Below are 20,215 nucleotides of genomic sequence, written 5' to 3' on the forward strand. Positions count from 1 at the left end.
CGCCTTTTCTTTTTTAAGTAGCAGCTTCTCCGAGTACTTGCAATGTGATCTGATTTACACACCTCAACTGATTTATTCTAGTTCAACCTAACTTTTAACTATCTTGCTGGAGGCAAGAAAAATGCCTGTTTCTCTCATCTCTGCGTCCTTCTCTCTTTTCTTCTCCTTCCAAGGAGCTGTGCCATCCACTGGTCCAGGTTTGCTACAGAGACCCTCAGTGCCAGAGCTGGGAGGGCCTGGGGATCAGATCCAAGTTCAGACCCTGTTTGATACATGCAAAAGAGGGGTCCCAGCAAGGCAAAGAGAGTCCTCTGAGCACCCAGCAAGCTAATGCTGTTTCCACCCCACAGTGTTCCTTACTTCACACCTGCCCTTCCTAACATGTCCTCAGTGTCTCCAACTGGGTAAGGGACCACCTCCAGTGACAAAGCAAACTCTAAACCCATTCATTTTCAAGGTGGTGATAATTGGTTCACCAGGTCCTTCCCCAGCAGGACAGCTCCCTGAAAGCAGTCAGGGTACTGAACACTGAGTAGCCACGGAGTGCCAGAGAGCAGAGAACCCGGAGTCCACCTGGAGGGCTAGGAGAGCGGGCACAGAAGGGGAAGGTGAGATAAAACACAAAGTGAGGTAGGTTTTGCCTCTTGCATATTTTCTCATTCCAAGGAAAAACTGGCCTTTGCGTTTTATTATTCTGTATACGACAGTCTGCCCTCTATGTCTGTGGGCTCCATATCCCAGGGTTCAAATGACTGCAGATCAATAATATTTGGAAAAAACACATGTGTAGAAAACATGGACAGATTTTTTTCCTTGTCATCATTCCCTAAAAAATACAGTGTGACAGCTGTTTACATAGCATTTACAGTTGTATTAGGTGTTATAAGGAACCGAGAGATGATTTAAAGTAAACGGGAGGGTGTGGGTAGGCTCTATGCATTGCATATGAGAGACTTGAACACCTCTGAGCCTGGTGTCCGTGGGGTGTCCTTGAGCCAATGCCCCTCAGACACCAAGAGTCCACTCTATGCTCTTTGGTTACATGTGCTTAGAATCCAAGTGTGCTTCAAAACCAAACTGCTATCTGCTTCACAGTTTCCATGTCACCTCCCCCTCTACCTCTTCAACCCAGGGCCATCTGGCTTCTGGTTCCACTCGTCAGGTCACCAGTGGCCTGCGTGTCCCTCAATTCAACGGGTGTACTTTCAATCCTTTGTTACTTAACCTCTCAGTGGCACTCGACTCAAATAGCAATTTCTTTGTTCTTGAAAACGTCTTCCTCTCTCTTTCATGGAACGGCATTCTCCGGGTTCCTCCTGACAATCTGGCCACTCGTCCTCCCTCCCCTTCATAGACTCCTCTTCTTCCACGCGACTGTTCCACGTTGGATCTTTCCAAGGTCCTCTCCTTTTCTGGTGCAAGGTAGCTCCCTCAGGGCACCCCTGTCTCCTCTATGCCTGGGCTCCCCTTATCACCTCTGTGTTCAGCCTCCATAATAACTACACTTGGCTCTCTGCATGGATGTTCCAAGGACTTCAAACTCAACATTTTTAAAACCAAATGCCTGTATTTTTTTTTCAGTTGTCAATGGACTGTTACTTTGTTTACATGCGGTGCTGAGGATGGAACCCAGTGCCTCATGCGTGCTAGGCAAGTGCTCTACCACTGAGTCCCAGCCCCACTGCGATGCACAAGCCTGGAATGTTGGGGCCATCTGTCATTCCATTGCCACTCTCCCTTTCTCCTTTGTGTTCATACCTCTCTTGTGACTTCTGATTGCTATTAAATAAAAGTTAAAATCCTTTCACATAGAAGCTACTTTTCTACCTTCACGCTGGTCTGTTTTCCTCTAGGCTGTTCCCACCTGGGCTGGCTCACCTCTCCTTAGGCAACCTGATGGCCCCCCACTCCTGAGCGATCACCACACTGGATGCTGAACTTAGTGAGGACACCCAATCGGCATAGTACATGACAGCCCAGAACTCCTGGGCCCAAGCGGTCCTCCTGCCTCAGCCTCCTGAGTAGCTGGGACTACAGGTGTGCACCACCATGCCTGGCATCCTCTAGGCTCTTCCGTCCAACTGTGTTCATATTGATGGTCATTTAAAGTTCCTCCCAACCACAGGGCCTTTTTACATGCCCTTCCCTACTTATCATCCTGGTCCCTTCCCTTTCCATCTACTTCCCTTCCAGCTCCTCAGATCGTTTTACTTCCCCATGAAAGCTGTGCTGGCTCTCCTTGACAGGTCCAGACTCCTGTGTTCTAGGTTTCCAGAGTAATTTATACCCCTCCTTTGCACAAAAACCCTGCCATATGTGGTTTTAAAACATGACTTTGTATGATGTTTTGATGGAAAAAATGTAGATGAAAGCAATAATAAAATTCAGCTGAGGGCTGGGGATGTGGCTCAAGTGGTAACGTGCTCGCCTGGCATGCGTGCAGCCTGGGTTCGATCCTCAGCACCACATACAAACAAAGATGTTGTGTCCACCAAAAAACTAAAAATTAAATATTAAAATTCTCTCTCTATCTCTTTAAAAAAATTCAGCTGAGATTTTTACATTTGTTAGCACAATTTTTTATTTGATTATCTATTCTCTACACCCAACTGTGAGAAATGAGAGTCAGGTTTGGGCTTCTTTTTCTTATCGTTGTACCCTAGCCCTTGGTATAGGACCTGCTACTTACCACTGGGCATGCAGTAAGTCCTTGAATATTTTCTCATTAGCTATACCTTGGTTTCCTTGTCTGAAAAATGGTAATATTACCATGCACCTAACTTGGTTCAGAGGGAATATGACAGAATCAGACATTATAAGTGAATATGCTTTGACAAACTAAGGTGCTATACAAATGTTAATGTGAATTACTGATACTAATGAAGGAAATGGGTCATCCACATTTATCACAGAAGGAATATATTAAGACCATTTTATACCATTACTAAATGAGGCGAAAATGTTTTGCTATCATGTTTTGAAAGTTGAAGGCTTTTAGCTTCAAAATTGAACCTTACCAGACAAGTTGTCTCTAATCGATGATGGCTCAGTTTGTATTCTTCAGGTAGCTGGTGTGATGGACAGTTTCCCAACTGATTCTATCTTTAAGATAGGAAAGAGCTAAGCCTGGAGATGGTCCACTAGACTTTGTAAATACTCACAGTAGATAGACAGTGTTAAGTACTTCAGCCCTGTACATAGCTGCAGATAAATCATAACTCTTGAGATTATATCATTCTCCTGCCAATCTTTAAGCAAATGTGGTCTGCATGGCTCTATCCTTCCAACTATGGATTATTTGGAAACTCACCTTCCCTCTCTGTACTTCAGTTTTCTCTTCTATAAAAAGAGAATGCCAAAACCTCCATGGCTGACCTCCTATGGTTATTGGGAGAATCTGAAATAAAATTAAGTGAAATTATTTGGTGAATCATAAATCTCAAGACATGGGCAGTTCCTTCTTGTTAATAGTAATTTTTATGATTACTAGTGTTCTACATGCAAGACAGACCTGTAAACAGCCATGGTGATTAATTAGGTTGTGATATTCATGGCCAAACACCTGCTATTATGGAATAAGAAGTGTTTCTCAGATGACATGGGGTTGGGGGCAACCATCAGGAACCCAGAATGTTTCTGCATTTAGTATTTTATTTTCTCCAAATGTCTGTTTTCTGACTTTCCAAATAATCTTTCTGTACACTAAAAAGAATGGGATTTCCTGATCACAAATAAACATAATAAGTTGGTGTGGCAGTGGGGACTTAAAGTCTCTTGGGCATACACTCTGGGCATTGCTGCAGCTGGTGATGCAGAGTGGGGCGCGGCCCTTTAGCCACACATTCCATTAAAACACTAAGTGCATCATGTGCTTCAGCCACACATGCCGGTTTTAGAGAATAGGAGAATAGGAATCTTTTAGTTATGAAACAGTTTGCACATTTTCTGGTGTGCATGAGGAGCTATTTTATAAATGCGCAATTAGAGAAAAAAATTAAAAAAAATAATAAGAGTTGAATCTGGAGCACGCAAGGGGGAGAAACAAGGCTGGAGAGAAAGGCCTTGGACCCCGTGGCTAAATTCTGGTGGTGCAGAGTTTTGCACCTGTCAATGTCTTTTATTTGTCTCAGTGTTAGACATTTCTTCAGGCATACGGACAGCTCTGAAATTGCAAAATATGCGTGGAAGCACACTCATGGAAAAGTAATTTTGTCTTCCCCTCGACCTGTGGGACTCGGAGTGCCAGAGGCTGCCATGAGCTGTGCTTGGGCTCCTCATGCCAGAGACACGAAGAAACCTCAGTTGTCAGACAGAAAAGTGACCCTGGAGAAGGAGGAGTGCGGACTGAAAACCAGCAATGAAAGGAAAGCCTAAGACGCTCAATGTTGAAGTCCAGTCATGGGCATCCAGCAACTTTTGGATCACGGACTGTGCACATGATGGGGGTCCCGTAAGACTACAGCGGAGCCGGAGAATTCCCATTGCCCGGTGGCCTCGCGGCTGTGGTCAGATCGTGGTGCACACGGTATTCACGTGTTCGACTGAGGCTGGGGTAAGCAAACCTACTGCGCTGCTGGTCAGAGAGAAGTGTGGCACACGTAATTATGGGCGGTTCGCAATCCTGTTAATAATAGGCACTGGAGGAACTTACTGATGGCGAGGGCTCGTTCTGTTCTGAAAACATCAGCCCCAGAGCTCGAGGACTGGAAACCCAGCAGACTGTGCCAGGCTTGGTCATTTGAACCAGTCTCCTGTCGGACTGACTCCTCTTTCTTCTGAGCTTACCACTTAAGTGTTAGGGTTTGAAACTAATCCACAGTGTATTGGCTCTGTATCCTTCAACAAGCTACTTAATCTCTGTGAGCCTGTTTCCTCTTCGGTAAGGCAGAGACGATAATGACCCAGTGTGCCGTCCAGGACTGTTGTGGTGACCAGGTGAGAGAGCCCATGCAAGGTGGTGAGCACTGGATGCAGGTTGATGGCTATTACTGTTTTGTTACATCCATCCTTGGCTCCTTCCCTCCCCTGTACATGTACTTTTTGCCCTCTTTCGCCTTGGGCTCCAGTCAAATGGTCACACATCATTTGTACATGTGGGGTGGAGAGGTCCAGGGGTTGAACGTTGGGCATGCTACCACCAAGCTACATCCCCAGCCTTTTAAATTTTTATCATTATTTTTTTGAGGCAGGATCTCACTAAGCTGCCCAGGCTGGCCTCCAGGGTGGGATCCTCCTGTCCCAGCCTCCTGAGTAGCTGGGATTATAGGTGTGCACCACAGTGCACTACCTGGTCATACGTCATTTAACAACAGGAATAAATTCTGCCATGTTAGGCTATTTTGTCATTGAGTGAACATCATAGAGTGTATATACAGAAACCAAGATGATTTTGTTGCTAGGCAAATATAATTTTATAGAACCACTGTTGAATCTGTGGTTTGTCCTTGATCAAATTTATTATGTGGTGCATGACTGAATTCCCATATTCTGGTTATGTCATATGCACTTGAACATGATGTCATCCCCTCAAACCTATCATGTTTCAAATGGCACTCACCATGTCCCACCCCTGCTGACTCTTTTCCTCAGATAACCCAATATTCATTATCAACCCTTAAGTCAGTTTGGTCCCTATCATTGTCCATTTTCTGATGCTATAACAGAATGCATGAGACTAGGTAATTTATAAAGAAAGAAGTTTTATTTTGGCTCATGATTTTGGGAAAATCTAAGATTGGTGGCTGCAGATTGCTGAAGGCCTTGTGCTTCTTCAGCACAGGGCAGAAAGGGGACATGCAAGCGGGAGTAAGCTAGGAGAAAATTTGTGAGGTGGCCATGCTTTACACGACCTGCTCTCTTTGTGAGTCCAAACTCAGCAAGTGAGCTTCCCTCCCTTCAAGGGAATTAACCCTGCTCCTGAGAGCTTCCTCCACTCGACCCCTCTTCAGGACCAAATCGCCTCTCAGAGGCCCCACCGCCCATCAGCACCCTTATGCTGGGAATTGAAGCTCACCATGAGTTTTGGAGGGGCAAACCATGTTCCAATGATAGCCCTCCCCTGGATAAAAACCTGGAGTCAGCTTTGCTTTTCTTCACTTTGTTCACTCTGTTGCTTTTCTATTCCCTCCTAAACACATTTTCAGTCCCCTTCACCACCATGCTCTCGCCACTACCTGACCTCGATTTTGGCAAGAGCTTCTGAACCCTGAGGTTGCTTCTCTGCTCACGCAACACGCCCCATGGCCGTCTCCTCCTCGGCTGCTCCATGGGGCTCCTTGCCAGTCTTTCCAGGCTCTGCCTTGCCTGCCCACTCTCCTGTTCAGGGGCCAAGAGGGCTTCCAGCTTTTACTGCAGTCAGACTCCCCTCTGCCAGGGTGCTGGAGGGAAGTGTTTTGAATCTGGATCTGGAGGGTGCTTCCATGGTGTGTGTATTAGGGTGCTAGGTTGGTGCCTCGAACAACAGAAATTTATTTTCTCACACTTCTGGGCGTGAGAAGTCTAGAAATCCAAATGTCATAGGGTTGGTCTCTTCAGGAGGCTCTTTCTTGGCTTGAGGTGGCTGCCTTCTCCCTACGCCTTCCTGTGGCCTTCCCTCTGCGTGTGTCCGTATTCTAATCTTTCTATGTATGTGCATGTGGTACTGGGAATTGACCCCAGGGTGCTTGACCACTGAGCCACAGCCCAGCCCTTTTTATTTTCTATTTTGAGACAGGGGCTCACTCATTTGCTTAGGGCCTTGCTAAGTTGCTGAGGCTGACTTTGAATTGATGATCCTCTTGCCTTAGCCTCCAGAGCTGCCGTGATGACAGGCACGTGTCACCACAACTGGCCCAGTTTATAATTTAATGGTTCTATTTTTGTTCCCTGGTTACCAGATTTCTCTCTCCTACCTGTGTATAAGCTTAATCAGGGGAGGGGCCCTGTTTTTCCAAATGTATGGTGTCTGTTCGTCATGAAAGCAGCAGACGGTACCCTCTTTGTGTCTTTGCCCTCGGTCACCACAGTCAGATGTACTATAGCATTTTTCTTTCAGCAGAGAGTGTTCTTTTCACACTATTAATCTTTAATTTACTTATTTGTTTATTCTTTTCTTTATGATCCGGGGCCTGTGTGTGCTGCTGAGCTGCGTCCCAGCCCCCTACACCATCATTGTACTTACTTTGTGAGACTTTCTTGGGCATGTTCAGAAATGCTACTGTGTGGGGCACAAGGGTCACAGAACTGTGGGACAGTGGTAAGAGGCAAAGCAGGGCTTCTTGGGCTTTCAGGGCCACAAGGACACTGAGGGTTCTGTTCAAATGCAAGGTCTGATGTTGCAGGGTTGCCTTGCCAGGAAGCTCCCCGGCTGTGCACAAGGGTGCAAGGCTAAGAATGTGGAGGTCTGGGTTCAAGTTCTGCTTTGCCAGTATGTGGCTGTGAGGCCTGGACCAAATCACTGAACTTCTCTGGTCTCCAAGATTCATATTTGAATAAGGAGTTTGCCTGTTTGATCTCTAAGTCTCTTTCCAGCTCTAGAAATTAATCTGTGCTTTGGTTCGTTCCATTTGGCAAAAACATTTGGAGAATCTTGAAGAAAAGAGGTAGGAGAATTCAGTCCATTATAGTTATTAATGTTACTGATAGAAGGGCCGTGGCTTGAGTTCCAGTGGATTAAAAAATAATCCTTTAATCCTCCTAGCATAGTCACTCACCGCTTGGCAAGGCTCAGCGTAGATCATGGCTTTGAATGCGCGGCGCAGAGACGCAGATCTCAAGTTGGGACCCTGTTGCGTTTAGACTCCATCCACAGCCGCGCTGTCTGGGATGCATGTTGAAATAACTTTTCAATCTCAAAACAAGCCTCCATTTACTTTAAAAATGCACTTTCCAGGAGTTATATCCAAATCCCAAATTCACCACGGTAGCCGGGAAAGAACAGGTGCAACTGAGTGTGGATTTTTGAATTTAAACGTCTCTAACTTGGGATTTGCTTGGTGTGATCCCTGAAAGACTCGGTATTGCTACTGTACGTGGATGAAAAGGGTGGATAATGAAGAGAGGTATAATCTCATTTGCTACGGGGACTCTATTTGTGACAGCTCACTGGAGCCACTGCGCAGAAGACCAATGAAGAGGTTAACCATTTCTTTTTTCTTTCTTTAATACTGATTATTCAGAGCAGCAGCAGGAGAATCGGAGGACGGCATCACAATACCAGGGAGGCGACACATGCTTTCAGAGGCAATCCTCCTGAGAATCAGCAGCCTAATTCCTGCTGAGGAGGAGCAGCAGAGGAGCATCTGCAGGACTGGCTGGGTTCCCTCGGCGTGGACAGGGCCCACGGAAGCGCCTTGAAGAGACAATGCAACCCTGGGGCGAATGTGCGGGCTTGTGCCAGTGTGCGCTCCAGAGGGGCAGGCAGGCGTGGGGGAAGGACAAGAAGGAAACTGTCAGAGGTCTGGCTTCAAGAAGGTACAGCAGGTCTCAAAAAGTCACTCGTCTCAGAAGTGAATATGGCCCCTCAGTTAAATCCAGCTGTAAAGAAGTTGGTTGTTTTTAATGAGTGGGTTTCAGGCAGCACGTACAATGAACACAAGCACACAAACAAAAGAACCCCACAGTACACGGTGTTCTTTTCCCTCCTGGCTGGGCTCCTCCGCCTGCAGCAATAGCTGAGCGTGAGTCAGTGTGAACATAAAACTGTTTTTGTCCAACCTGTCTCAGGAAAGGCCACCTTCCCCATAACCGCCCTGGCTGAAGTTCCTAACTGATCTTGCTGACCGGAATGTTTCAGATGGTCACCTGCCCGCCTTACACTCCTGACCCACTTCTCAGAGAGCCGCCTGCATGGCTGGACTGCCTGCGTCTCGCATTCTGGGCCGCCGGCATTGCCTTCGAGGTGCTCTTCCTGTTGGGCCTCTGCAGACTCCTGTATGTGGTGCAGCCTCCAGTGCCTAAGTTTCTCCTTCAGGGAGGACTCTCCCCTCATGTCCCCAGCCCATCTGGACACAGCTTTTGTCTCTTCCTTCAGTGTTCAGCTGTCCCCACCCCTTGTCCCCAGTCACGGAGCTCTTCTGTGTACCCTGCTCCTCCTCCCCCCAGCCTGGCCTTTTCTTCTCCTTTAAGCTCAGTGGGCCAAGTTGACTTCAATATTACTCAAAATTTTTGCTACAAAAAATTATACTGATAGATGTGTACTTGGGGGCAGTTGTTAGCAACCTCATTCTGGGAAACCAGCTCTTTCCTATCTTTTTAGGTAGCCTTTGCTTAGGTTGAGATATAAAGAGGCGTGGGCTGGAGTTAGCAGCAGAGCAGATGGCCCTGGGGACCCCGTGGGCTCACATGCTGGGGCAGGTAAGTAGCAGGGAAGGAATTTCGTGGGTTGCTGACCGGGGAGAGGCTCTGGTCTGGCAGTCAGACTACACAGGCTCAGCCCCCGACAGTCTCTGCGCCTCTGAACCTCAGTGTCCTCTCCTACAGTCACCCTGCCGTTGTTCAGGGGGTAAACTGAGAGCTGCAGTGAATGTCCTGGCCACGGGCATTTGGAACACGCTCCTCCGTCCGTTTGTTCATTGTTTCTCAATCAGCCAAGATGAAGCACCGACCCTTGACCAGGCTCCTGGAAGCCTTCCTGCCTGTCTTCCTTTGTAGACATGCTGAACACAAAGTCATTTTCACAAGGATGTTAGAGGGAATGAAACCTCGGTTCCACTAGGATAGAGCTCTACCCTGGGTCTCAGGCTACCTGCCTTGCCTGGGAGACACCAGCCTCCTGTCTGAACAAGCTCAGAGAGAGCAGCTTCAGTGTGGTTCCCATGGGCTCCGGGGAGCCCCCACAATGCAAAACTCTGTACCACTGCCAATGCAGTGTGTTAGCTAAAGGGTCAGAAGAACATGGTTCCAACCTGACCTGACTATTGCTACCCGCGTGGACCTGGACAGCCAAAATCTATCTATTGGGGTCAACTTGTGCCTGACACTGTGTTGGGCACTGAGGATATTGTGATGAACAAAACATCAGGGTTTCTGTCCTCCTAGATCTCGTGGTTAAAGGGCAAACCACTTAACTGCTCTCAGCCTCAGTCTTCTCATTTGTAAAATGGGAATGAAAATAATGCCAGTCTCATGGGTTTGCTTGCAGAAAGGATGAGGTGACAGTTAAGCTGCTGAGAACAGTGGATTGCATGACATGAGAGCTTCGGTGATTGGCCACAGCCTTGAAGACTGGTGTATGTTTGCTTTCCTGGCCCTGGAGATACAAATATCAGTATCCAGTGAACAGAACTGTCTTTTGGACAAACTCCCATTTATCTGAATATCATTAGATATGTTTAAATAAACACAGAGAAAATGGCAAACTCAAAATGGTTAATTGTAAGTGTCACCTTGATGAGGCCAAGAGATGCCCAGATAGCTGGTAAACCATTATTTTGGGGTGTGTCTGTGAGGATATTTCTAGAAGAGATTAGCAGCTCACTCAGTAGATCAGCCTTCACCCATGTGGCTGGGCATCACATGATCTACAGCTGAGTCCCCCACCCCCAGCAGAGGGAGGGCAAATTCACTCTCCCTTCTTGAGCTGGAACGTCCATCTGCTCTTGTCTCAGCCATCAAGACTCCTGGTCCTCAGCCTTGGGTCCCAGCTCTGACTCGCAGGCATTTGGGCTCTGAATCACACCCCTCGCCTCTGGTTCTCTCGCGTGTGGCTGGAGCATGGTGGGACTTTTCAGCCTCTGTGGTTGTGCAGTTAGTTTCCATAGCAGCTTTTCTTTTATGTATGTGCTTTTGTTGTTGAGGTGTTAGGGACTGAACCCAAGGCCTCCAGCATGCCAGGCAAGCACTCTACCCCAGAGCTACATCCCAGCCCTCTTCCGTATGTCTCTACATACATCCTAATAGTTCTGTTTCTTTGGAGAACACTGACAATACGGGAAAAAGGAATGACTGTGATATGGCTCTGCATTATTTGACTTGCTTAAATATTTATTTATTTATGTATTTTTTGTACCAGGGATTGAACCCAGGGGCACTTAACCACTGAGACATATTCCCTGCCCCCCCCCCTTTTTATATATTTTGTTAGAGACAGGGTCTTGCTGAGTTGCTTAAGGCCTTGCTAAGTTGCTGAGGCTGACTTTGAACTTGTGATCCTTCTGCCTCAGCCTCCTGAGTCACTGAGATTACAGGCGTGCACAACCATGCCCCATTAAACATTTATTTTTTTAAGCAAAAAATAAATTTCAATAAAGTTTAAAAAAATGTAAAGTAATCCAAGTGTGGGTGGCACACATCTGTAATCCCAGTGGCTCAAGAGGCTGACACAGGAGTTCTGCAAGTTCAAGGTCAGCCTCAGCAACCTAGCAAGGCCATAAGCAACTTAGTGAGATCGTGTCCCAAAATAAAAAGTTAAAAAAGGAGCCAGGCACAGTGGCACACAACTGTAATCCCAGCAGCTCGGGAGGCTGAGGCAGAAGGATTGAGAGTTCAAAGCCAGCCTCAGCAACAACGAGGCACTAGCACTAAATAACTCAGTGAGACCCCGTCTCTAAATAAAATACAAAATAGGGCTGAGGATGTGGCTCAATGGTAGAGTGCCTCTGAATTCAATCCCCAGTAGCACCCACTCCCTGCCAAAAAAAAAAAAAAAAGAAAGAAATGTATAAAAAGGGCTGGGATGTAGCTATATAGTAAAGCACCTCTAGGTTAAATTCCCAGTGACTCCCCCTCTACCCATGTAGAGTGATGTCACCATGGGACTTTATCAATCTTGCTCTTTCAGGAATGTGAGTAGCTCCCCAGCCCTGCTCATAACCCTTCAATAATGATTCCTCACTCACCCTCTCCTCCATCAGCCACTTCCTTCACTGCACCATGGTCCACCTTGGTCATTGGTAGCACTTCCTGAATCCATGTACTGAGCCAAAGTTATGTTCGGCAGTTTCCTTCTGCTGTCTTCTCCCAGGCAGAAGCTTCCAGAGTGAACAATAATCATTATCATCTCTGACAATCTGTGAAGATTAGCTCTAAGGGGAAAAATAGAAAAATTGCATGTGCAAGTTATATTATGTGTCTTAATTTTAAAGCCACGATGAACCCCTCGAGCACCGTAGCACACTGCTGTTTACCAAAGGCCATTATTAGGAATGCCAGTTTGCATGGTGCGTATTTGTGTCTATAAGATCACAATACATTCTGACCTGTCTGGTCTCTGAACTCCAGAGTGCTCTTTTGCCTGAATATCTTAATGTCTTCTGGTCTCCAGGTCAAGCAAGACAATGACAGAGGGCTAATGGCTTCTTCTGCTGGAGCCACAGGGTGTCCCAGAAGAGTTTTGCTTGTGGATGGCCCTTTGTGGAGACTGCTAGGGCTCTGGCCTGCAGGGAAGGCTGAGCACACAGTATGGAGGAGGGCTCAGGTAGTGCGCCAGGCTCCCTTGAGGGGCGCTCTAGAAGACTTTCTGATCCCTCCAGGGAATCACAGTAGGTAGAGGAGCACTGTGGGGTCAGGAGTCTGATGGCTACACAGGGGGGATTTGGCACTAGATCACTAGATACACAGGGTAGTACCTGCTGATGAAGCACCCTTTTTATCCCACATTGGCAAGCACCAGAAGACACTTTGGATTACAATAAGAACTTCAAGCCCTTTTTGGGTGGTTCCTAGTAATTGTTAAGTTCTGGGGCAGGGGTGGATGCTACACCTGTTAAAGCTATTCTGTTCTCTTTGCCCACCCAGGAGTGGGATTCCTCCTCACTCAGAAGTGGGGTTCCCATACACGAGCTCTCCTAGACACCTACATTCTTCCCTCTTTCACCTTAGCCACCCATCAGAAATTTGGCTCCAGTTTATTTCAGAAAAGGGTGCCTGGCCCTTCTCTGGCCTGGCTAGGTTTCTCTTCCAAGTGACATGATCCCCTCTCACTTCCCGTTTCCTCTCTTTAGATCCAGGCCAACCCCTCTCTTGCCCACTCCTCAGCCTCTAGCTCAGGAGGGTGAGGAAGAATCCCTGGGGGGCTCAGGCTCAGCCTCCTGTGTGCTCTGCCTGCCCCAGGCCAACCATCATCCCTCCTCTCAAGGGACCGTTTTGAGGGAAAAGACAGAGCTCTTGAACTCTAAAGAAGCTCCCATTTGTTAGGGTTAGGCTTGGTCCCTTACACTTTGAAGCATATTTCATGCAAATGAAAACCAGGAAAGCGCAGGAGGAACACACTTACATCAGATAAAATAGACTTTAACTCAGCAGCTATAAAAAGACACAAAGACGATCGTTGTCTAGTCATAAAGGAGCCAGTTCAGCCACAGGATATGACAATTTTAAGTACTCATGCACCCAACATCGGAGCACCTAAACATATAAAGCAAACACTCACAGATCTAAAGGGAAAGAGAGGGCAACGTGAGAACAGGGGATTCCAACACCTTACCTTCTGCAATGGACAGGCCATCCAGATGGAAGGTAACAGAGACATGGAGTTACACTGCACTCCAGGCACTTATAAGAGGGCCTGCAAGCTAAGCTGTTACCCTTGTAGTCTTATCACTGCTGGGGGGTGGGTGGAGGAAGGCACCATCTCAAAGATGTGTAACCACAGTTCCCCGCTGCCACAGTGTCGCCCACTGTGGGCTGTGGCCAGTGGCTACTCTGGTCTCTCCAGTTTAAGACATGAATGGCAGGGACCTTCCAGCATGCCCGTCTCTACTTCACGGGGTTGTTCCTGGCAGGAGATGAAGAGGCAGTACCAAGACCTTGCTCTCAGATCCCAGTTCAAAGAGTACATCGAGCTCGCCTGCTCTGTGCTCTGAGCCCTAGCAACCTCCCTGCAGTCAGAAGCAGACGGACCTGAATACCAAAAAGTGGCTTCGTAACATTAATGATGTATTACATCCTTTTCTTATATCAGATCACTCCCAAATGATTATCATGAAGTGAATCGCACATCCTTTCTTCATTCTTTATCTTATCCATTGGGAAAAGGTAAAAGGTCGGCATCAGACACACATAAGCTCTGGGGCTACATATGACTCCTAAGCATGTCAGACTTTATGGTTTGAGGTTTGACCTCCACACCTGCACGTTAGCATCAGCCCTTGCTCTCTGACATTCTGACCTCCTGAGGTCAGAAATTCTGCTGGTTGGAGAATCACACCCGAGACTCATTGGTGTAGATGAACATTCTACCACAGAGAGCTAAACTGGCATAAAAATTGTTTGATGTTCTATCTGTGGTTGAACTGGAAAATGCCCTTTAATATATTTAGTCTGAATTGCTGCATCGCTGAGGGTGACTGGCATGATTAGGCGTGAACAGGTTGGCCTGTGCTGTCAAGATCATCTCATACCAAGGACCACAATCAGAACTTTTGCTAGAAGCCATGCTGAAGAGGCACACCTTTTACCTGAGCAAACCTAGAAATCACAGCTTTGTTTTTGTTTTTCAAATACTGGGGATTGAGCCCAGGGGCACACTACCAATGAACTACATTTCCAGCCCCTTAAAAATCTTTTTATTATGAGGCATGATCTTGCTAAGTTGTCCGGGCTGGCCTCTGACCCATGTTCCTCTAGCCTCAGCCTCCTGAGAAACTGGGACCACACATAGGTGTACGTACTGAACCCAGCTAGAAATTATAACTTAAATGACCACTCAGACACTAAGCAGAATTTGACAATAGACCCATGTTAAGAGACTTTGAAGTTATAGTCAAATATATTCTAAAGTGCTTTGATTGGGTGATTTTATTTCTGAAAAAAAATCTAGCCCAAGAGCCAACAATACAAAGAGCCATGTACGTAGCAAGATGATCACAGTATCACCCAACACAGCAAAAAAGTAAAAGCAAACTGTGGATTAATGTAAGATGTTAGTAATAGGTCATACTGGGTGCAGGATACACTGAAAATCTGCACTGTCACCCCAACTTTGCTATAAATCTGAAACTCTTCTAAAATGAAGTTTGTGAAAGGATGGCCCATCCCACATTGGTAGGCTGTTGTGCAATAATCAGAAATGACATTTGTAGAGGTTGTAATAATGTGGAAAAGCATTAAGCCAAGTGAAAAAAGAAGGATGTAAAATTATGCAAATCTGAAAACAATGTGTACCCGAGACAGCCTCCAGGATGGCCGTGGACCCTCTCCCTAGTGAAGCTACTGCAACTGTGGCAAATTATTTAAAACAACCACTTGAAGTATCTGGAAATTGTCCTCAGGCGTACAATGAATGAAAAAACCCATTGAATCAAGAAAATCTACTAACGTGTAATAAGAACAATGAGCCTCTGGCCTTCAGCCACAGCCTGCTTCTCCCTTGCCCTCCTTGCTGACCCCCGCTGCATTGTGACAGGGGCTCCATTCTGGGTGGGTGCAGCCAAGACAGAGATCCCCTTCCTGGACTCCTAGCTGAGCACTGCTGCATTTCCGGGGTGGGGGCAGGCCACCGCACTTCTCCCCACCCAGCCCCCAGCCCAGCCCAGGCAGTAGTGGTGCTGAATTCTGGCCAGGGGGAGAGCAGCCAGGAGAACAAGGTCTCTGAAGCTCTGCCCAAGGGAACTGACTTCATCAGGACAGAGCGTGGCCAGAGTCAAGTCTGCAGGCATTGAGAAGGCATGGAGATTTGGGTGGCCAGCAATTAAGAGGACACTCGTCACTTCACAAGAACAGGCTAGACCACAGACCAGCCAGGTGTTCACCAGGAGAGCCAGAGGAAAAGGGTCATCTTAAGTGTCACACCTCAAAAACTTGTCTCAAAACCACCCTGCAAAGACACATGAATTTAATTGCTCCAGGGCATTGCCACAAACAGTTGAGCCGTCATCTGGCCCTTAGTAGGAATTAACAGTTGGAAGTGAGACCTGCAGAGAGACTCAGCAAGGAGAGTCAACCGGAAGCTCAGCCCAGGGGATCGCTTGAGCCAGGGTTTGGAGATCTGCCCTGCTGTCTTCCCTAGGGGGGGTTTGTGTGCCCGAGGCTGTGATCACTGAGCATCAACATCAGAGGCAGCACACTAAGAGAAACTGTTTCCACTACTTCCATAGTCCAGCTAAGTCATAAAATTAATAAACAGGAAATCAAGGCCCAGGGAAGGATGAATGAGGGGACTTAGCATCTAGAGTTACTGTGATAGGTAAACGAACATGATCAATTTTTAACAAGAAACTACCATAGATGAGGGTCAAAGAAGCAGGAGAGTGTCATCCATCCACAGCAGTATTAGAAGCAGGTGACAGAAACGGCTCATGAGAGGGCCCAGATGTCAAATTAGCAAAGACTGAAGCAGCGTTACACATGTGTAACTAAAGCAAACTCCACTTAAGGAAGTAAGGGAAGGTATGAGGAAAATGTCTCATTGAAGAGAGAATACCAACAGAGACAGGAAGGGGAAAAAATGAATCCAATGAAAATTCGGAAGAAATACAATATCTAAAATAAAAAAAAAATCAATTCTATTCCCAGACACAATGGTAGATTTGAACTGGCACAAGAAAGAATCTGTGAATCTGAGCACAAATTGACAGTTTACATAATCCCCCCAGAGAGAGAGGAAATAGTGTCAGAGAATGGGGACACCATTAAGTGCACCACGTGATGAGAGGGCCTGAGAGGAGAATGGGAAAGAAGCTGGAAAAATATTGGAAGAAATAATGGCAGAAAACTTCCCAGATTTGAGGAAAACCATTCATCTCAATGACTCCCAGTAGGACCTGTGCAAAGAGAGCCCCAGCAGACCCATCAGAATTAAAACACTGAAAAACAAAGAAGAGATCAGAAACCAGCAAGAGAAAATCTGCTCATATCCGCCCGAACTAGAAGCTCTGGCACCCAGAAGGCAGCAAATGATGTGCTCAAAGAGAAACCCCGTCAGCTGCGCATCTGAGACACAGCCCAATGAAGGTGGGCCGTCCACAGATATCCTAGACCCAGACGGTGTGTGGCTGGCAGACCTGCCTGACAGGAACTGCTAAAGAAATTTCCTCCAGCTGAAAGCAAGTGACCCCACACAGCAATTCAAGTCCGCAGAAGAAAAGAAAGAACTCCGGCAAAGGCAATTATGTAATTAGAAAAGACACTCTAAAAGTGTATTTTCCTTTCTTCTCTTAATTGATTTTAAAAAGCAATTGCATAGAACAATATATGATTGTATTGTGGAACCTACAACATACAAAATGTAATTAGCGGGGTGAGGTGGTGCACGCCTGTCATCACAACAATTTGGGAGACTGAGGTGGGATGGCAAGTTCCAGGCCAGGCCTGGCAGCATAGTGGAGACCCTGTCTCAAAATAAAATATAGAAAGGGCTGAGATGTTGCTCAGTGGTAGAGCATCCCTGGGTTCAATCCCCGGGATGCCAAAAAGAAAAAAAAGAAAGCAGCACAAAGGGAGCATGCAGTAGCGAAGCTGTTGTAGGAGTAAGAAACCCCATCAGATCGCATCTCACATCCACAGGAACAGATGAGGAGAACCTCAAATGGTGAATAAGGAGTTCAATATAATGACTCTAAAAATATTTGTTCTTATTTATTCTATCATCCTCATTGACAGACAAAATTGTGTGACAGTTATGGAAATTGTTAACTTTGTAACATTTACAGATATAATATGTGATGTTTACTGTCTTGGCTGGGGGACTTTGTTCAGTGAGCAACTTGAATAACCCTGCCCTCTGGCCTTGTACTCCTAGACCCCACTGGCACCCTGACAGGTATTGGCTGAGAAGGACCCTGGAACGGTCTCTCTGGGAATAGAATTATATGTTTATAATTCTAACAGGAAATATCATCCAGCGGGGTGGACTACCTGAAAGGAATTAGGCAAAAAGGGAATGAAATGAAGTGGGAAGGAGGGACCGAGTTCGGGGTGCACAGGGTGCTTGGATTCTGGATGGACTCGTGCAGTGGGAGGCCCGGGGCTGGTCCTCGCTGCCTTTCAGAGGAATCCCACGGCTTGATGTGGGCAGGGAGGGGACTCTCTGCGCTGCAGCCCACCTTGCCCACAGCAGGGTCGCCGTGGGACAGTGACAAGAGCTCAGTGCCTTCACCAAGAGCAGAACCAACAAGGGCACAGCAAGCAAAGCCTCTGCGCCCGCCCACCAGCCATGGCGCGCGCCCTCCTGGGGAGGGAGGCCCACAGGGAGCAGTCCTGGTGCAGCAGATGCCATAGCAGCAGCAGCAGCAGCAGCAGCAGCAGCAGCAGCAGCAGCAGCAGCAGCACAGAGGCCCTACATGTATGGCAGTGGATTCCTTGAGGTGTCACCTCCATTTTCGTGAAACTGCCCCAGAACCTCTGGTGTCTATTCCCGAAAGTGATTTTGCAACCTCCCCCGTGGCTTTCAGAGCATCTCCCTAAATTTCCTTTCTCCAGGGCACTTTCTCTTTCTCCCGCTGTGAGAGAAGGACTGCCCGGGAATGCTTTCTGGGTCAGATGGTTGGCTGCCTCCTCCCTTTAGCTAAATAAAGGACATGTCTTCAAAGGACGAGCTGGCGAGGACATCTGGTCTCCCTGATTGCACTGGTCAGGGGAGGTCCAGCCGAGTCCCAGGTGTTAGCGATATGGACAGTCAGCTTGTACCACCCAGAATCTACATTTGGCTGCCAAATGCACCTTGCTCTGGCCACCCACATCCCCTGGATCCAGCGAGCAACAGCTCAGCATTCTCTTGGCTGCACAAAGAGGGCGATTGCCACAAGCAGGGCTGTTGTTCCCTTGGCATTGGCATCAAAGGCCCAGGCCAGCTCCCCTTTGTCTGTCGGCTGCTATTGAGGAGGAAAGGAGAAGAAAAGCAAACCAATACTTTCCTTGGAAAGAATCTTCTGTGGACGTGGGCGCTCACTGTAGGGCCGAGCCGACGTGATTCTAATGACAACTCGTGACGCTGCTTAGCATGGAGAACCTCACCAACACACAGACCAAGACGTCCTGGTGCCTGGTTACACAGGCACGCTGTTTCCCAGGTGTGGACTTTGAGATTCGAACAGCTCTGCTGCCAGGAGCCAGGTCCACCCCGGGGTGTTTGGAGGCGGGTTATTCCACAGGTACTATTCTGCCCTGCAGGAGTGTGGAGATTGTGTCGTCTTGTCTGCGGGCATGCTCCTGCCTCCTTCTCAAGCTGCCTGGCCCCACGTCCACCTTGTGCCACTACAGGAATAGGCTCACAAAGCCTTCATAAATGTCCCCACTTTTCTCTTTGTTCTGAGTCATCCACCTGCACTAGTTTATAAGGGCTAAAGGGGGCCCAGCCCTCCCTGACATGCAGGGGTGTTTGGGGGGCTTTATGGTAAGTCAGAATTTTATTTGTATTAGCAAATATTTCTGGTATGTAGAAAAAGGGGAGAGAGTAAAATATGCACATGTGATTTCCACTTGTGGGCTTAATTAGGTACCCTGCGTACCCACTTTAATTCCATTTCTTCCTCCTTACCCACAGGGGTACCACTCTCCCAGTGTTTGTCATGCCCCCACATATTTGTATACTTTTACAGCAGGGATCCACACATGACCCTTGTTTATATGTTTTGGAACTCTGGTCGAGCACTGGTGCACGCCTGTAATCCCAGAGGCTTGGGAGGCTGAGGCAGCAGGATCACCAATTCAAAGCCAGCCTCAGCAACATAGCAAGGCCCTAAGCAAGTCAGTGAGACCCTGTCTCGAAAGAAAACACACAAAAGGCTGGGGATGTGGCTCAGTGGTTAAGTGTCCCCGGGTTCAATCCCCTATAACTGTGAAATTCGGTAGTCTACGCAGACTTCTCCAGTTAGCGGCGCTAAGCTTTGGTGTTGTCAAGGTTGGCACAGGGAGCACTAGCTCCTCTCTCTTCACTGCTGTGTGGGTCTCCATGATCCATTTACCTGCCCTTCAGGTTTTTTGTCTTACAAACTCTACCTTAGCAAGCAATCTTAGGCAGAAGTGCTTTACCTCTAATCTGATTTTAGGATTGCTGGTAGCTGGGGATAACAAAAGAGCAGACAGATTTTTTTCGTGTGTTTCTCATTGTTTCTAAATTTCAAGAGAGAAATACCCTTCCTCAGCACATCCAGAGTGACACCCCCCCTCCCCCGGCTCCCAACCCCTCTAGGGCCGTCTTCGTGTCCTTCTGGGTCTGCCCCTGCTCTCTTCGGCATGTTCCCTGAGCTCAGTTTGCCTGCCGTCCTTGGTTCCTGGAACCAGTTCCCTCTCACACTGTGTTCTGGCTTCCTTTGACCCTTTGATGATACAATTTCTACCTAGTCTAAGTGAAAACCTC

The sequence above is a fragment of the Marmota marmota genome, unplaced genomic scaffold, assembly GCF_001458135.2.
Source record: "Marmota marmota marmota unplaced genomic scaffold, marMar, whole genome shotgun sequence".
In the NCBI taxonomy this organism is placed as follows: Eukaryota; Metazoa; Chordata; class Mammalia; order Rodentia; family Sciuridae; genus Marmota; species Marmota marmota.